The sequence below is a fragment of the Lygodium microphyllum genome, chromosome 4, assembly GCF_053477565.2.
Source record: "Lygodium microphyllum isolate KBCC chromosome 4, Lygodium_microphyllum_v1.1.10, whole genome shotgun sequence".
Lineage (NCBI taxonomy): Eukaryota > Viridiplantae > Streptophyta > Polypodiopsida > Schizaeales > Lygodiaceae > Lygodium > Lygodium microphyllum.
The window spans coordinates 118087814-118105367 of NC_141138.1; the positions used below are offsets into that span (position 1 = coordinate 118087814).

Sequence of the window (17554 nt, forward strand, 5' to 3'; positions counted from 1 at the left end):
CTCACAACTTGTAATTACATTAGGCTTCTTAGAGTATTATTAAGGCAAGATCCTACTCCGCAATAATACCATCTCTTGTCATTATTTTTTAATCTCAATGTTGGCATAGATAGCTGTGCAATGGCTAGGATATGTTTCCCTCTTACCATCTTTTTGTGTAGCCCTCTTAGAGGACATAGGCGACAGCCGCTTCACTAGCTGCAACCACCCGTTTTTGTCCACAACTCCCCTCAACATTTGAATGAGCCTAAAATAATATATGCGGAGGAAAATATTTCTTAATAAGTCCCTCAAACCCCCCACTTCTCCCTGTCATGACCATGATGACAAAGATTAGCTCCTTGTTATGATTTTTTTAAAAAGAAAAAAAAGAAAAAAGGCCAAAAAGAAAGAGAAAAGAGAAAAAGGAAAGAAAAGAACAAGAGAACAGAGAGGAAAATCACAAGAAACTCATGAACAATCACTACACTTAGGGGTCATCAAGCTAGGTGCGTTCGGTGGCTTTGGTTGTCCGGCTCCGTCCCTAATCCCCTAGCCCATTTTGATTCTCCACTTCACGCTTAGGACACATCAAGGGCAGAACATACCTAGGGAGGTCATCCTCGTCTATGGTTAGTGGTTAGACCTCTCTCCCTAAGCTGCACCAACTCCACCTCCCTTCTGCACAAACTGGGTCTTCAAGTGTGGGACAACACCAGGCTTACCCAGCTCCCAGTTCCACTAGCACGAGTACAATGCACCACACGATAAGGTAGACACACCCCCTAGATAGTGCACTTTTCTTCTCTTTAAAGATAAATATGAATGCTACCAACTAGTGATATTGGAGGCCCCACTGCCATCCACTCAACATACCTCGACCTCCACCGCTGCATTCATTTGACAAGCTTCTCTCCCATGACCAATCCCCACAAGTTCCCATCATCAAGTCACATGACCACCCTTCAAATCATTGATCCCTCATCCAACAAAGACCCGAACAAAGACCCGTAAGTGCCATGGAGCTGGCACTCGACTAGGAAGGGGATAATGTTAACCCCCATGTAAGATGAGAAAAAAAAGTCAAAAATATGGAATAATATAGAAAAAGACAGCTTAGCAAATGAATAAGAGAGGAAAGGCCAAAAATTACAAAAGTCAAGTCAAAGGCAAAGGTACATCTTAAAATGCAAAGGCGCCACTAAAATTTTGTAAAAGAGTGCCAAGCTTCCTCCTATGCAAATTGTAAAATCTAGACAAGCATAGGTGAAGGGATAAGGCAACTAGAAGAGAATAGGAAAAGAGGACCTTGGCAAGATGCCCGGTCATGTAAAAAGGGGATGGATGCCCAAGGGATTCAGGGTTTGTATATACACTCAAAAAGTGAATGAGAAGCTCATTCTTTTGGTGTATGGCTAAATTGGCTTCTTCTTCTTCTCTTCTTCTCTCCTTCTTTCTTGTGTATGCTTGTGTTGAGAGAGGGAGTGTGAGAGTGTGAGGGAGTGAGTGTGTGAGGGTGAGGGGCTATGGTGGAGAAGCTCTCCATCTTCTCCTCTCTTCTCTTCTTCACTTCTCTTCTCTTGCCTCGCACATGTAGCTACGGTGGGCAGCCTTGCTAGTCTTAAGAATCTCCTACATATATAATACAAGGTAAAGTGAGCAAGGTGAAAGAGCTTCTTACACATTGCTTTCTTGCTTACTTTTGTGCTCCAACGTCTTCACCTCAGCATTTAATCAAGCTCCATGTAGCCATAGGAGGGCTTTGATACCATGAAAATAGGCAACAAGAGAGAAGGGTGAAAAACCCAAGAGCACACACAAAAACAATGGAGACTTGAGAACAAAGAGAGATAGGGTTGAAATCTTCTTCTTCTTCTCCCTTCTTCTTCTGCACAAAAGGACTGAGTCTAGAACATGATAAAAGACTAATATGAAAGTACCACACATATATACACGTATCCACTCAGTATAAATCTACTAAGGAAAGAAGAAGTGGCACAATAAATGTGCTATAACCAAGGGTGGACTATGTGGGTATAGTACAGCTATTGAATCACTGGCATATCCTCATGTCAATTACCTAACATGCTAGTGAGTAATATCATGACACATCACTAAGGTGAGTAGTGGATGGAAACTCATGTAGAGCTCGACATCTCAACAAGAGTTGTATCCTCCTTGGATTGAAGGTAAGCCTACCATGAAGTTTATACCAATTAATTTCCATTTCATCTTAGAAATATCAAGAGGTCAAATTTTGCCAAGTCATTTTAACATGCTCTGCATTCACCCTTTGGCAACTAAGGCATTCAATGACATACTTAAGTACATATCTTTGAGCTTTTCCCAATGATAGCTTTTCCTTACTGCATTTGAGTGTCTTAGTGTAGCCAAGATGTCCCAAAAATAGAGAATCATACACTTCCCAAAGTATCTTCTTTTTCAACTCATGACTAGAAGGAATGCATAATTTATTGAAGTGCACAAGTTCTTCCTCAATAGGGAAATATCAATGCTTAAGTTGTGACTTATGACCTTGATCTTGTAGTTGCACTTCCTTCCTTACCTACTGATGCTTAGGGTGTCTTGAAACTTCTTTCTTTACCATTTGAATGATGGGGTTACTTACCATTGATACTATAATGACAAAGTTCTTCTATAATGAGAATATTAAGGAATGCCTTGTGGCTTAAAGCATTTGCAACTACCTTCTAGTTGCATGATTTGTATTTTATTTCAAAGTCATATTCTTGTAAATCTTCAATTCACCTTCATTGCCCCATGTTTAAATCTGGTTGGGTAAAGATTCATTTGAGACTTTTGTGAACTATTACCAAGGTGAATTTCTTACCAATTAGCTAATGTCTCCACAACTTAAGAGTATGGATTACAATCAAATGACTCTAAGTCATGACTTGCGTAGCATAGTTTCTTTCAAGACTCTTCATCTTCCTTGAAGAATAGGTGATGGGATGCCCATCTTGCATTAGTGCATAGCCTAATATGATAGAACTTGCATTTGTCACAACTTCAACTATTGATCTAGATTTGGGAGCTTCAAAATAGAACCAATCACTAAGCTTTTCTTGAGGTGATCAAAGCTAGATTTCTCTATTAGAGTCCATGCAATGTAAGTATACTTCTTTCAAGGCATAGTCCTAGATAAAATGTTGTCAAAGAAGAAGATGATGAAATCATTAAGATATGTCCAAAAATTGTCCTACATTAATATGTTGAGGTTGTAGGAGTATTAATTAGTCCAAAAGACAATAATTATGAACTCATAGTGGTCATACCTTGTATTAAAGGTAGTTTGGGAATATCCTCCTTTTATCCTTATCTAATAGTATTCAAATCTCAAGTCAAATTTTGGAAAGTTTTTTTCTCCTTGAAGTTGATCGATTAGCGCATCAATCTTGAAGATTGGGTACTTTTTTTAAACCACCGTAACTTAATCTAGCCTGTGGTATTTGATGCAAAGACAAAGAGTTATATCCTTCTTTTTCTCAAAAGAATTGAGGCTCCCCATGGCAAATTGCTAGGTTGAATGTATCCTTAATCTAATAATAGCTTGACTTATTCTTTCAACTCAATAGCTTTAGGGATGGGCATTCAATATGGCCTTTTTGCAATTGGAGTAGCTCCTGGAACTAGGCTAACCTCATGGTCAACTTCCCTTAGAGGTGGAAGTTTAGTTAATTCTTCTAGAAGAACATCTACATACTTCTTCATCCATGAATGTTTCTCTTCCTTTGATTTATTGTTCTCATTTATTTTATTGAGTTTGATTGTGTATACAAGAAATCCCTTTCTTAAACCTTATGCTATTCATTGTGAGGCTTTAGTTAATGAGATTTTTGGCTTCCTAGCTTTTCCTTAAGTTGTTGCTTGATTTCCTTCTAAGCTTTAGAATGTGATGTTTCCCTTTCCATAATGGATCTAAGCATCATTGGGAATAAGTTAATCCATTTCTAGCAAGCAATTATAAGCATCCAAGTCTATGACACGAAATCTTATGCTTGTGGGCTCATTGCCCAGATCAAAATCTACATTTCTAGTTTGTTGTGATGGCACAACTTTGTTTCCATTAGCTAACTCTACCAAGAGTTTAGATGTTGATACAATCTCTGCCAAGAGTCTAGTTTGATGTGATGATACAACTTTTGTTTCATTAGCTAATTAGCCTTTCACTATTTAGATGTTGATGCAATATCCATGTCTAATTTTTATCCACATTTTGGAGAAATAAAGGAATGAGTACTTCTGCATTCTATTAAAATCTGGAAGGGTCTATCTTGGTAGTTTACCATTTTCTAAATCAATGGGAACTAAAAATTTGGTCCCTTCTTATCAAGAGTGGTTTGAATCATCCCTTTTTCTGCTTCGTTCTTCATTGAGGGCTCTTTTTTTTCCTCTCTTATGATAGTTACTGTGGCAGCTCTTCCTCTTCCTCTTGTCCCTTTATGTTTTAGCCCTAGGAAATCATCATTATCAAGGGGTTTGGTTTAGTTTGGGACACTATCTTTTGTAGTGGCTCATTTCGTTGCAATGGAAACACCCTTGAGCACCATTATTGATTTACTAGAACAAAGGTGCTAGCTATATCAACTTTTGCCTTCTTCCTTGAATCAAAATGTTGTTGCCATTGCACTCTCTTTATAAAGGCACAAGATCCTTTGTTGGGAAACCCTCAACCCCAATATCTTGTGTTCCTTGATTGTGCTTGAAGACTAAGTGGTTTAGCTCTTATCAAGACATCTAGTAGATTTGTGGGCTGCATGGCTTCCAGTTGAGTATCCAAAGGATGATTGAGGCCTTAACAAAACTTGGCCACTTGTTGGGAAATATCTATACCTAGAGTGTACTTTTGAAGAGTTACAAATCGGAAGTAATATGCTTCCAAGCTCAACCCTAGCTAGTGAATCTTGAATAGCTTGTTTATATTCAAGGCATGGTAGGAAGGTGGATTCCATGCACAAATTCTTTTATGAGTTTCCATGTAGCAGTAGTTTCCAAGACTCTAGTATCATAGCACCACTACTTTCACTAGAGACACACTCCCTTGTTTGTTTTAGCTTGGTCAACATGGCATGATTAGGGGTGCTTGTTCTTACAACGCATGAATAGTCTTCCATAGACTCAGTGTAGACTTTAGCACATTTGTTTCCACATCATTACCCTTCCCATAAAATTTGCAAGGTTTGATCTACTTGAGAAGGCATTTCTTCTCTTGTAGTTTGATATGATTAATGATAGGTGCAATATCTTGGGATTATTAATACATAAGAACTAGTTTAATACATGTATATAAACCTTTCTCACATTTCAACTTAACATTTTCTTTTAAAATTATAATTTTTGCATAGGTTGAAGAGAAAGAAACATCCATTATTCAATTTATTTTTCAATAGCTAAAGGCATTACATCATGAATAGGGTTCTACTATAAGATTCACCAATGGAACTTAGATACATCAATAGTACTATGAGAAGATGGGAGTTCGGTAAACACATCGAAGACTCTACATTTGGAGAGAAGGTTGGGATAGCCCTATTGATAGTAATTATTGCAACAAGAGTGGCCTAAAATAGCAACTGTATTGAGATTACATTGGTTACTTTGTTGTAAATGTAACAATTTAGATGGACTTGCTGTCATCTTATAAAAAGAGTAAGAATAACCCTAGACTCTTCACAAATAAATATATTAATGACTTTCAAATTTTCCATCCATTGTAGCCTTTTAAGGTTAGTTCATATATATGAAATACGATTGAATTCAACAATGGAGCAATATACTCAATTTTGCATCCATCATCTTTCACGATACAATGGGGAAGGATCACAAAGTTAGTCTAGAATGTGTATGAACTTATCTCTCCATCCAAAGTCAGAGGAGTGTATAATTGGTATGAACATGGATTAAAACACAAGGAAAAGGTTCTAGGCTTTGTCATTTTAGCAAAATTTCATCAAACATTAGTGGTAGAATAGCTCATAATAAATTCCTTAATTTTATTCTTATCTAACATTAGTAATTTTCAAACAATACTTAATCTTTTCTCTAATACCAAGTGTAATGTGCGTACCTAATTGAATATCAATAGTATGTATTTTAGTAGCCCATCAAGAAGTAATCAAGATAATTGCCATTTGAAAATCCTTAGAATAATCAAACATATGTAATCTTAAACTACTTGAGTCTACCTCATAGGGGAAGCTTTGCCTTAACCCCATAAGGATTGACCTAAAAATAGGAAACCTAATATAAAATAGGGGAAATTTTTTTTGCAAGCTTACTTGGGTGATATTATTTGGAATATCTTTCATTTTTGGAGAGCTTTCACACCAATATTTACATCAAGGATAGCCTAGTTCATTACACATTACCACATCATTACAACAAGTGGGTGTCCTAAAAGATGCTCGGGGGGGGGGAGGGGGGTGTCACTCATGAATATATGTATATATAACGTGAGTTCAAAATAAGGTGTTTTTAAAACACATTTTTTACATACAGAGGGGTGTCATATTAAGGGGTTACTTACAGATTGAATAGAAAAGGGTTATGTTTTATTCAAGAAAAACTCACAGATTAGGATATTTATAAATAGGCCATGAACACACGTTATATAGAGAATATATATATATAGTGAGCCCCCCAAGAAAAGATGTCAAGAAAAAACATAAGCATAAACAAATATGTGTCTTATACAAGAGTAGTTAATGAACTTAAAAGTGGAGTGCCACTATAAAATTCTATCATGAGCATACAAAATTTTCATTGGGATATCATGAAATTCCAATGTGGGAACTAGGTAAGTGGAAAAATAAGCATAGGCTAAGGAAAAGGGACATGCAATGTAGGGATAGGATGGATGCAAACTAGGTAAAAAAAGAATGGTTGATGTATCCCAATGGAAATCTTGGATTGGTGCATGAGTATGTATTATTTTCAATAAGGCCCAAAACTTTCATAAATACAAAGTAAAAATGTTGGTCAACAAAGAAAGTAAAAGGCATAGCCAACAGACAATGTCAAAATTTCTTTACAGCAAACACCATGGCTAAACCTTCTCTCTTTGGCCTGGAGTAGTTCATTTTGGTATCCCTGAGTTGTCTACTAGCAAAACTCACTGGATAGTCTAGACTGTGTTCACTAGGTTGGAACAACACTACTCCCACAATAAACTTTGAGGCGTTAATGTGGACGTGGAAGGTTATGGTCCCGTTTGGGGCTCGTAATATTGGTGGGGTTGTCAGAGACTTTTTCAACTCTTCATATGCACGTTGGCATTCCTTAGTCCATTTGAATACTATCAGCAGTTTGTAGAGTGGTCTAGCAATTAATGCATAGTTTAACACAAATCACCGATAGTATCATGTATGCCCTAGGAAGTACTGAACTTCCTTGTAATGTTTTGGTGGTGGAAGGTCGACAATAACCCTAACTTTCAAGAAGTTAGTGACAATGCCATTCTTGGACACCACATGCCCTAGGATGCATCCATGCTTCACCCAAAACTGGCATTTAAGGGGATTCAATGAGAGACAATATAGTTTGCAATATTCAAAAACTGCGCAAAGTTTGTCTAGCTGTTCTTTCTAGCTCGAGTGAACACATAGGTCATCAACAAACACTTCTAACCCCCTGCCAAAGTATGTCCTTGAAGATGACACACATGAGCCATTGAAATGTGGCTGGTGCATTTGTCAGCCCAAAGGGCATGACTATGTAGGCAAAGATGTCCTACTCGGCAGTGAATGCAGTCTTATGCCTGTCATGAGGATGCACTTGCACCTGATTGTAACTTGAGAAGCCATCCAAGAAACTGTAGGCTTCTTTGCCAGCTACTCTTTGGAGCACATGCTCAGTGTACGGTAGTGGATAGTTCTCTCTTTCTAGCAGCATTGACTTTCTTATAATTGATGCACACTTTGATATTTCCATTCTTCTTCAATACAATCACGATGGGAAAAACCTAGTCTCTATGTGCTATATTTCTTAAATGAATCTAGCTTTTAACACCTTATCGATTTTCTCATTGACAACATGAGCATGGTTGGGATTCATTAGATGTGGTCACTGCTTGACCGACGTTGCATCAGGTTTCATGGGGATATAATGAATCACTACCCTCGGATCCACTCCTTTCAGCTTGTTGAGTGACCAAACAAAGATGCCTATGAACTCTCGTAGGAGAGTGATGAGACTTGCTTCTTCCTGCTTGCTCAAGTCGTCGGCTATAAAGACATGTCGGGGTGTCCCCCCTTCATTAGCCAAATTAACCTCTTTCACTTTGGTAGGTCCTTCTATCGGCTCGCTCACTTTTCCTTGTCGTTTGGTTCCTGGCAAGATCACTACCCTATCACCTTTCTTAAACTTTGTGAATCGTTTTGGTAGGCCTTGCGATTTTTTATATTTCCTAGCTTTTGATTCCTTGGACTGCCTCTTCCTTTCCTCCTTCAACCATTGGGCCTTAGATGGATCGGTAGGTCTCCCTTGGTGCATTTTGTATTAGGAGGTAGAGGTATCTCATGGTCACTATCTGAGCTTAATTTCAACTTAGAGTCGAACTCTCCATCTTCACTAGAAGAGGAAGTCTCTCTTGGTGGTTGTAGTGTTGTTGGTGATTTTGTTCTTAATAGAGGCATGAAACTTGGCTTAACTAACCATGTTTTCTCATAGTCTATCATCCCTAAATGGTCTAGCTAAGTGCAGTCACATTCGGTTTTGAAAACTCCTCTTTCAATTCTAAACGTGTTGGCACTCTATGTGGCTTTGAGTCTATCTGATCTGCTCAATTGCCCAACCATCTCCATGTCGTATTCTATTGTGTCGGTATCCTCTTCACTGTCTTCGTTCATGAGAGAGTAATTCTTGCACTCATCGTCTAAACTGTCCTCATCATCTCCTAGGTCTCGATACTTCATTTCTTTCTCTTCGGTGACCAAGGCCCAATTATACATCAAGTTCAAATCATGCACCTTGGTCCACCTTTACTTGGGTTTGTCCAAGAGATCCTTGAGGGGTTTGAGATTAGTGGCTGGGTTGCCAGCTAGCTCATTTGTCAAGTGCTTTAAGATCTTGTGGAGCTCTAGCTTGTTGTTCTTCAGGTTATGGAATGTGATAAGGGTGGGCCATCTTCTAGGGATTCTGACCATCATGCATAATGGCACTGAGGGTTTGTCCTTAGGCTCACCAATTTCATTAGCAGCTTGCTCATATTCCTCATTGTCTAAGAATAGCATATCGATTGTAGCTAGCACGTGCATCCAATCACGCTCATCCTCAGGGAAAGGGATATACTTCATTGGTAGCCTGTAAGATTTTCTAACCTGAGTATCACCCTTCCGCATAGCTGAGATGGTGTCGAGGTCGACTTTGATGTAGTCTTCCAGGTTTCCATCTCTACCCTCAATTCTTTCGTTTGATTGCCTAAGAAGATTAGACCATTGCCCTAGTCTTCTATGACTCATGCATTCCGCATCCAAGGTCGATAAGCCTAGCAGGATATCATAGTTGACCCTTCATGATGATGAAGTCTAGTGAGAACTGGACACCTACGATATTTAAAGGCCAACTTTTCAGCACTCCGAATGGTTTGACCTTTATCCCATTGGCCAATGTGACATTAAACCTAGCATTCTCAACCAGTAGGTTACCCCAGGCCTGGCACACTACATGGCTAAGCACACTGACTCTTGCCTCCGTGTCTACAATTCCTTTCCTCCTTGTGGTGTCTCCTAGTGCTAGGACTGGCAAGACCACATGCATCTATATGCCTTTCCAAAAAGCGTTGACACATAAGGACTTGGGCATTGAGTGTAGCATCAAGCTCAGTATCTGCATCATTGTATCATGGTCACGCAAGTCAACTACTGAAGCGGTCCTTCCACCCACTATTCCAACTCTTGCCACAACATTGGATGCTACCTAAGCAAGTCTCCTAAGCTCAAAGTCATTGGGGTGGTTAGTAACATCATAAGAAGATCACCCATTGATTTCTTATCTCCTAATTCTGCAATCCTTGGCCAATGGCCCTGGCTAGCTTACTAGCCCACGGCATTCAAGCTCTCTATGTTCGACACTGGTTGAGGTGCAATGGCATCTCTCGACTTCGGTCGCATAGGTGAAACCAGTGTGCTCACACTAGAGAGATCATAGATTTCATCCTCCAAGATGGGCTCAACATTCTCTTTATGGGCTTCTCTAACCCACTCCTTGACCTTATCTATGGTTTCAAGTTGGTGCTTCGAATTGGGGTACTCCCTGACCACCTCAACACTCCATTTTTCTACAGTCTTCGAAGCGAACGTTTCTGCCTCTGCATCCGTGACTTCTTCCCTGCGGGTAGTGTTGTAGCATTCTCAATTTTAAGCATAATATTTTCTTCGCTTTTCTTCTTCCTTCGCATATGGCTCTTCTTTCCTATTAAGGCTATGTCTAGGTTGCTAGGCCCTGGTAGTGATACACAAGCTTGCTTTGTCTATGCTTGGGTCATAACATGCAACAGCATGGGCATAGCCTCTCCATCATGCGTTTCAACTCCAAAAATCCCCAACGGTATTGATGGCATGATTTTCGAGCTAGAGAATCATTTCTGTCTAGGGAAATCAGTAAATAGGTGGGTGATTCCACACTCTGCACATTTAACGTCATCCTTTTCTGGGTTGGCTTACTCCCTCTTGGGGTAGCGTGAGAAAATGTGCCCTAGGTGATTGCAAGTCCAACAAGCAATCGGCTCTTGGGTTTGCCCTCCTAGGCCTCTACCTCTGCCTAATGCCATCCTCGGCACTATGGTCGATAGTTCATAAGGATTGGATTTCCCTCTTTGTCGTATGAGACGTAAGTGTTCACATATGCTTCTTCGTCATTTGGCTCCTCTACATAATGGACTAGAGCATCGCTTGGCCGGTGGGTTACAAAAGGTCCAGGTGGTTGAGGCATGCCTATGGGATTAATTTCCATCCGAGGGATGGTTGGCTTCTCGTCATTAGGTGCTAGAAGAGCCAATGAGGCTCCGGTCCCAAAGAAATTCAATGGCCTATTCCCTAGGTACGGCTAGTTGTAAGGTTGCGAGTATGAAAGTCTCCTTCGTAGTCTACAATGCATGGCATCATGACTGAACCTATCACAATTGGCGCAAGGTCAAGATCGAGGGTCTTGACACTCTCCTAGAATGTGGTTTCTGTTGCAATGCACACATTAGACATGTGGACACGTAGGTCTCCTTATGTTGAGGGTTGAGATTACTTGCTTTTTTGGCTAAGTTTTGTTGTTTTTGTGGATTGAATGGTTTATTTTTTATGGATTTTATATGATGATTAGTTGTTTGGAAGTTTTTGGGAGTGTTTTGGATTATGTTTATTATGTTTTGGAAGCTCATGATGTTTTATAGTGGAGATATGATGTTATGACATGTTTTGTTAATGTCTTGTTAGTGTCTGATTGGTTTTGTTTGAGTCTATTGAGCTTCTATTTTGCTTTGTTTTCCTTCTATATGAGGGATTGGAATAGTGATTGGTGAAGTTTGAGAGTTTTTGGAAGCTTATTTATTGATTCTTCATGGTTTTTAATTAATTAAGTTGAGCTAAAGGCTTTATGATGTATTTCTGTTAACCCTCTATTGACCATATGTAGAGCCTATATCTCTGTTCTGTTTTGTTCTGTATGCCTCTATAAGTGTGACGATGGATGAATGTGTAGCTTGGGGAAGTTTTCCAACCTTGGGAAGAGATGAATATAAGTTTAAAATATCTTGAAGAAGTGGAAGAAGTAGCTACTGAAGACTTGAAGTAAAGACTGAAGTGACAGTGACAGTAGTGAGCTCTCAAAGGACACTATCGTGGTCCTAGTGACCTTTCATACTAGACATACCTCTTCGGAGGGTTATCCATGACCTAAGAGGAGTTATCAATGATAATTTTTTATTATCTCATTGTATTATTGTAGAGCATTAGAGAAAGAGAGAGAGAGAGAGTGTGTGTGTGTGTGAGTGAGTGAGTGAGTGAAAGATAGCCAAATCTATGCAAAACAATGTATCTATGAGTGAGAGATTGTGATGAGAGAAAGCTATGAAACCTTTGAAGAAGAATACTATTGTTATGATTTCCATTCAAAGTAGTGTATTCTCTTGTGTCTTTGTGGTATCTTGATGAATTCTTTGAAGAATATGAAGAGCATAATAAATGTTGTTCAAGCTAAAGCCGTGGGAAAATTGTTTCTATGAAGATGCGTGAAGATTTCTTATTCATGGTATTCTTTTCCTTTTTGTGGTCACACCAAGTATGAAAAAGATATTTGTTGATAATACAATATAGATTTTCTTATAGTAGAATCCCTATTTGCTTGGTGTTCGTCTTGGGGCTCCATGTTTTTGGTGTGCAGCCAAGGAAAACTACCATCAACAAGCATCAGAATAGGTTGGAAATGAAGGAAATGGCATTACCAAGAGGAGAAGAATTCAATGGATTCTTGCTAAGTTCTTTCTACCACTGAAGAATTGGAGATTCTCATTTCCAAAGCCACTTTCTAAAAGAAGTTCATCCCACAATGGCGGAGACATATTACCATCATGATGTAGGCTCTATGTGGTGGACTATTTCCTCACACCCTGTTGAAGCAACAAAGACATGCATCTTGGTAACAAACTATTTGGGAGAAAACTAAAGTGCAAAAACAGAGAGAATGATAATCCATAGGAGATTTAGCATTCATTGAGAAGTTTCCAGATATCATCAAATGGGAGATTGTGAAGAACCTTCAACAATGGTGGTCAGTGGAAGTTCACAGGAACAAGAAGGAAAAGGGTTGGAATCTGTTTGTGGATGCTCAATAGTAGGATATAGGTGATGCATGGTGCACTGACAACCTTCTATTTGTCCAATTAGCAACCCATTGGAAGTTGGTGAACAAAGTGATCTTCACAACATACACTATGGAAACCATCCAAAGTTGGCATCACTATAATGATGGCACCACAACAATGCTCAAAAGAATGAGTTTTGATACCTTCAGAACTAAATACCTTCCCCTCTATAGTGGATTGAAAACTGAATTCAGAGATGTCAAAAAGAAGGAAGTAGAAGAAATGTTGGCAAGAGAGTCCTCTAGAGACTAAAGCCCTTCTGATTCTATTGTGTGGAGTGCATACCAATTGGGTGGAGCTAACTCTCTGATGAATGACACAATCAAGAGACAAGCACTAGAATGAGTCGAGAGGTATGTGAGACGAGAAAGGCAAAAATTAAATCCAAGAACTAGATAATAGTAGAAGCCTCCTTTGATGCCTTAGCAGCACTCTTTACAGAAGTCTCCATGGCGACTCAAGGTTCCCTTCCTAGTCAGATCCATCCTGGAAATATTGATTGATAGGCTAAAAAATATAGTCCCATTGTCTATCTTTAAAGGAGAGTGCAATGAAGACCCTGATCTTCCTATAGTAGAGTTTATAGTAGCGTGTGTAGCTAACAATGCCAGAACCCCCAATCGTTGGTTGGAAATATGCCCCGCCACTTTTAAAGGCGTGGCATTTTAGTCGTATGAGAGACAAGCAGTAGGAACCTAAAGTTGGTCTTCCTCACTAAATTCAAGCATGAAGGTTTTGAAGAGCGGATGAGAGAGGCATTCATGAACCTAAGCTAGTCCTATGGTAAACAAGTGGAAGAATATGTCTCTAGAATGGAATCCATATTGAAAAGATGGACCAACCATTACTTGGATGAAGGTATCTAGAAGGGAGTTTTCCTTAGAGGCCTACAACCAAAAGTTTGTAAGTTTGTCAAATTGCGAAGACCAGTTAATCTGCAAGCTGCGGTGGAAGATGCAAGACTATATGATCAAGTTGAAGCGAGGCTATCAATGACCTCAGAAAGAGGAGTCCTACATCCTCCCATGCCAGGAATGGTACACCCACCAAATGCAGTCCCAGAGACAGTTCCCTACCCCTATCGGGCCCCTACCCTCAGATGCACACAATCTTGCAGTGTAGTGCATTGAATCCACAGTGGCTATAGACAACAGTCCCTCAATGATCGTTCAACCACAACAATAATGGCCTCAAATGGTTCCCCCAATGGCAACTCAACAACAATAATGGAACCCTACCAACCGGAATCAACAATCTTCAGTTGCACAATAGGAGCTTTGAATCAAAATAAGAACTAAGGACCCTCTGGATCAACCCAACCAGTGTATGTGGTGATTACAAAAGCTTCCCAAAACCCTATTGCAAGTACTTCAAGAGGTGAAAATTTGAAGGACTACCTGTCCAATTCAGTCACAAGCATCAAGAAGGAGTTGATGGATGTGATTACAGAATAGCTACATACGCTGAAGTCGAATACAACCAATATATCCAGTCCAGTAGGAGATAGAAGAGATGTGATGCAATCTAATACACGGTGTGGAAAGTTCCATCAAAAGCGGAACATTAGCTATTGATGAACGTACTTGAAAACTAACCATTCATGGATCCTTCTATTCATACTGATTGAGGAAGAACCATACAGAAGATATCTACTCTCTGAAAGGAGATGCATAAAAAAAGAAAGAAAGATGAATAAGTAAGGTTCAACTTGTTGGAATCAAAGACGACTACACAAGATATTGGACCAAAGCCTAGGGAGTTCAATCCTAATTTGGGCCTAAGGAGATTTCCCTCTCAAAGTTACAGAGAATGACAATCTGTTTGGCGATGGCCAGAGATCAAAAGTGGAGTGTTTCACATGTGGAGAAAAGGGTCATATCTCACCAAATTGTCGAAACCCTAGAAGGTCCACGGACTACAAACCCTTATACACTCGATGCAAAGGAGAAGGCCACACTGCAAGAGATTGTCCAAGTCCAGCTCCTATAAAAGCTACCTCTAATACCCAATAGAAGACCCAAAAACCTACTTTCAATTTGGTGGAATTGGAGGTTGCCGCAATAATGAGTGCAAAGAATAGAGACCCTATAGTTCCAAAAGAGAATGTTCCCTCTACCAAGATAGTGAAATTCAACCTTCCCAAGGAGAAACAAAATGATGCAAAGACGAACAATGTAGTACAGAGCACTGCAGGGCCACAAAGAGCTAGATAGTTGTAGATATAGGACCAGAGGTCTAGGATATAGAAGATACCGAAGTATGTCCATAAGTAGAAGAAGTGAATATGTTGCCATTCCTAGAATAAAGAGGGAAGATAAAAGTGGGTGTTGCCCCATTCCCTAGCCGATAGGAGAAGCCTGCATATCCTATCAAAGAATATGACTTGGTTAAAGACCTAGACATCTTTAAACCAAATCTAACATTTCAAAAGTTGTTGATATTGTCTCCTAGCTATCAAAAGAAATTCAAAATCATACTAATGATAAGAAGAGGTCTAAGGATTTCTCCCTCCATAACAACCAAGTCCAACAAAGCCCCAAAGCTCGTGAAAGAAGTGGATGTGGCTAACGACTTCTTGGATCCTCGTACCCTAGAGATCGTGTGTGAATTGAAGGATGTTTTATTGCAGATGCATTGATTGATAGAGGTTCTTTAGTGAACATCATGAGACGGATGTGACAATGAAGGATCTAGGCTTGCAAGGGATGCAACCTATGCAGTGGCTTATCAGATTAGCAGACCAAAGAAGAATTAATCCTTTGGGCATTCTCTGATACACGTAAAGACAACCCTCACAAGAAGAGATTATTGGCTGACATATCTAGTGAATACCTCTTGCCTAAACCCGAATTGACTTCTAAAGTCACCTCTGATAGCAAGATAGAAGCATGGATGTACATGTTCTCCCTGTTACATGGTCGTATAGCAGAGCTAGAGAAAGATGTAAAGACAGAGACAGACGTAGAAGCAGAAGCAGAGGACATAATAGAGAGCTTGTTCTTCTCTTATAGAGCCCCCACAAAGGCAAAAATAGAGTCTGAAGAGGAGGAAGATGGCAGTGAGGAAGAAGACTATGATAGTCGGTTGGAAGAATATATCCTACTAGTAGAAGAGGCACAAATGAGAAAGAAGTTCTAGAGACCATAGAAGTAAGAGACAACCCTTGCAGGAAGAGATTATTGGCTGACATATCAGGTGGTCAAAACCAAATTCCTATGGGACCTCATAACCTCTGCTTTGCTGGGAAGACCATGGCTTTTTGAAGCAAGGGCATATCTGGTGAATACCTCTTTCCTGAATCCAAATTGACTTCTGAAGTCACCTTTGATAGCAAGATAGAAGCATGGATGTACTATTTTCCCTGTTATATGGCTGTAGCAGAGCAGATGCAGAGACAAAGGCAAGTAGAAGCAGAGGACATAATAGAGAGCTTATTCTTCTCTTATAGAGCCCCCACAAAGGCAAAAATAGAGTCTGAAGAGGACAAAGATGGTAGTGAGGAAGAAGACTATGATAGTCGGCTGGAAGAATCTATCCTACTAGTAGAAGACACAAATGAGAAAGAAGTTCTAGAGGCCACAAAAGCAAGAGATCCCATGCGGTTAGACAGAATGACTCTGATACCTTTTGGATTGGCTAATGAGTCACATTATATGTAAAATATCCATAAGAAATGGATTAAGAAGAATAAGCCTTCCTTCAACAGTGGCTCTTGTTGCCCTATCCATCCTTCTTAAGAGAAAATGATGACGATGCACCGTGCCAACAACCACTAGTTTGACAGCTCAAACAAAACTCAGAAGGTTCATGTGACATTCTTGGATGCATCCTTAGAAGATGAATCCTCGATTCAAGAGATAAATAACCCTCCTATAAGATCCGAAAGATCTCTAATACCTTTCAACTTCCCAAGGAGCGAGCTAAGTCTCCATTGACATAGGACATCTGTTCGAATGGAGTATCAAAAGAGAAGACCACTCCTTTGAGGAAGTTGGATCTCTACCCAGAAGTAGTCCATGGGACATTCATCTGTGAAGTGGACGGTGAGAAGCAATTGACATTCCTAGATGCAGATGGTACAAAACATCACCTAAAGGTTGGTATCAGTCTTCCAAAAGAAGAATTGACAGTCTTGCATGACCTACTAAAAGAGAACTTGGACGTGTTTGCATAGTCATACAAATATTTGAAAGGGATTGATCCCATGGTATATCAACATCACATTGACCTAGAGCCTGATGCCAAGTCTATGAGGCAAAGACAAAGGGGCATGAATCCAAATTACTCTGCCTTGGTGAAGGCGGAACTACTAAAGCTCCTTGAAACTGAGTTCATCTATGTAGTGGCCAATAGTAAATGGGTTTCACCCATCGTGGTAGTACCCAAGAAGAATGGAAAGCTATGAATATATGTGGAATTCCAAAATTTAAACTCCAAAACTAAGAAGGATCATTTCCCTATCCCTTTCACAGACCAATTGTTGGACACAATGGCAGGCCATGAGCTTTATTTAGTCTCTCTTGGATGGATTCAATGGATATAACCAAGTCCAGATCATAGAAAAAGATCAACCCAAAACAACCTTCACAACCAAATGGGGAACCTATGCTTATAGAGTGATGCCGTTTGGGCTCTCTAATGCTCTTGTGACCTTCCAACGAGTGATGATGGCTGCATTCTAGAACCATCTGCATGATTTCATTG

At 39.7% G+C, this 17554-nt stretch overlaps 1 pseudogene; it reads right to left on the reverse strand.

Annotated features, from left to right (window-relative positions):
* Positions 1-633: 633 nt before the first annotated feature.
* LOC148037529 (uncharacterized) overlaps positions 634-17554 on the reverse strand; it is a 37739-nt pseudogene continuing 20818 nt past the window's right edge.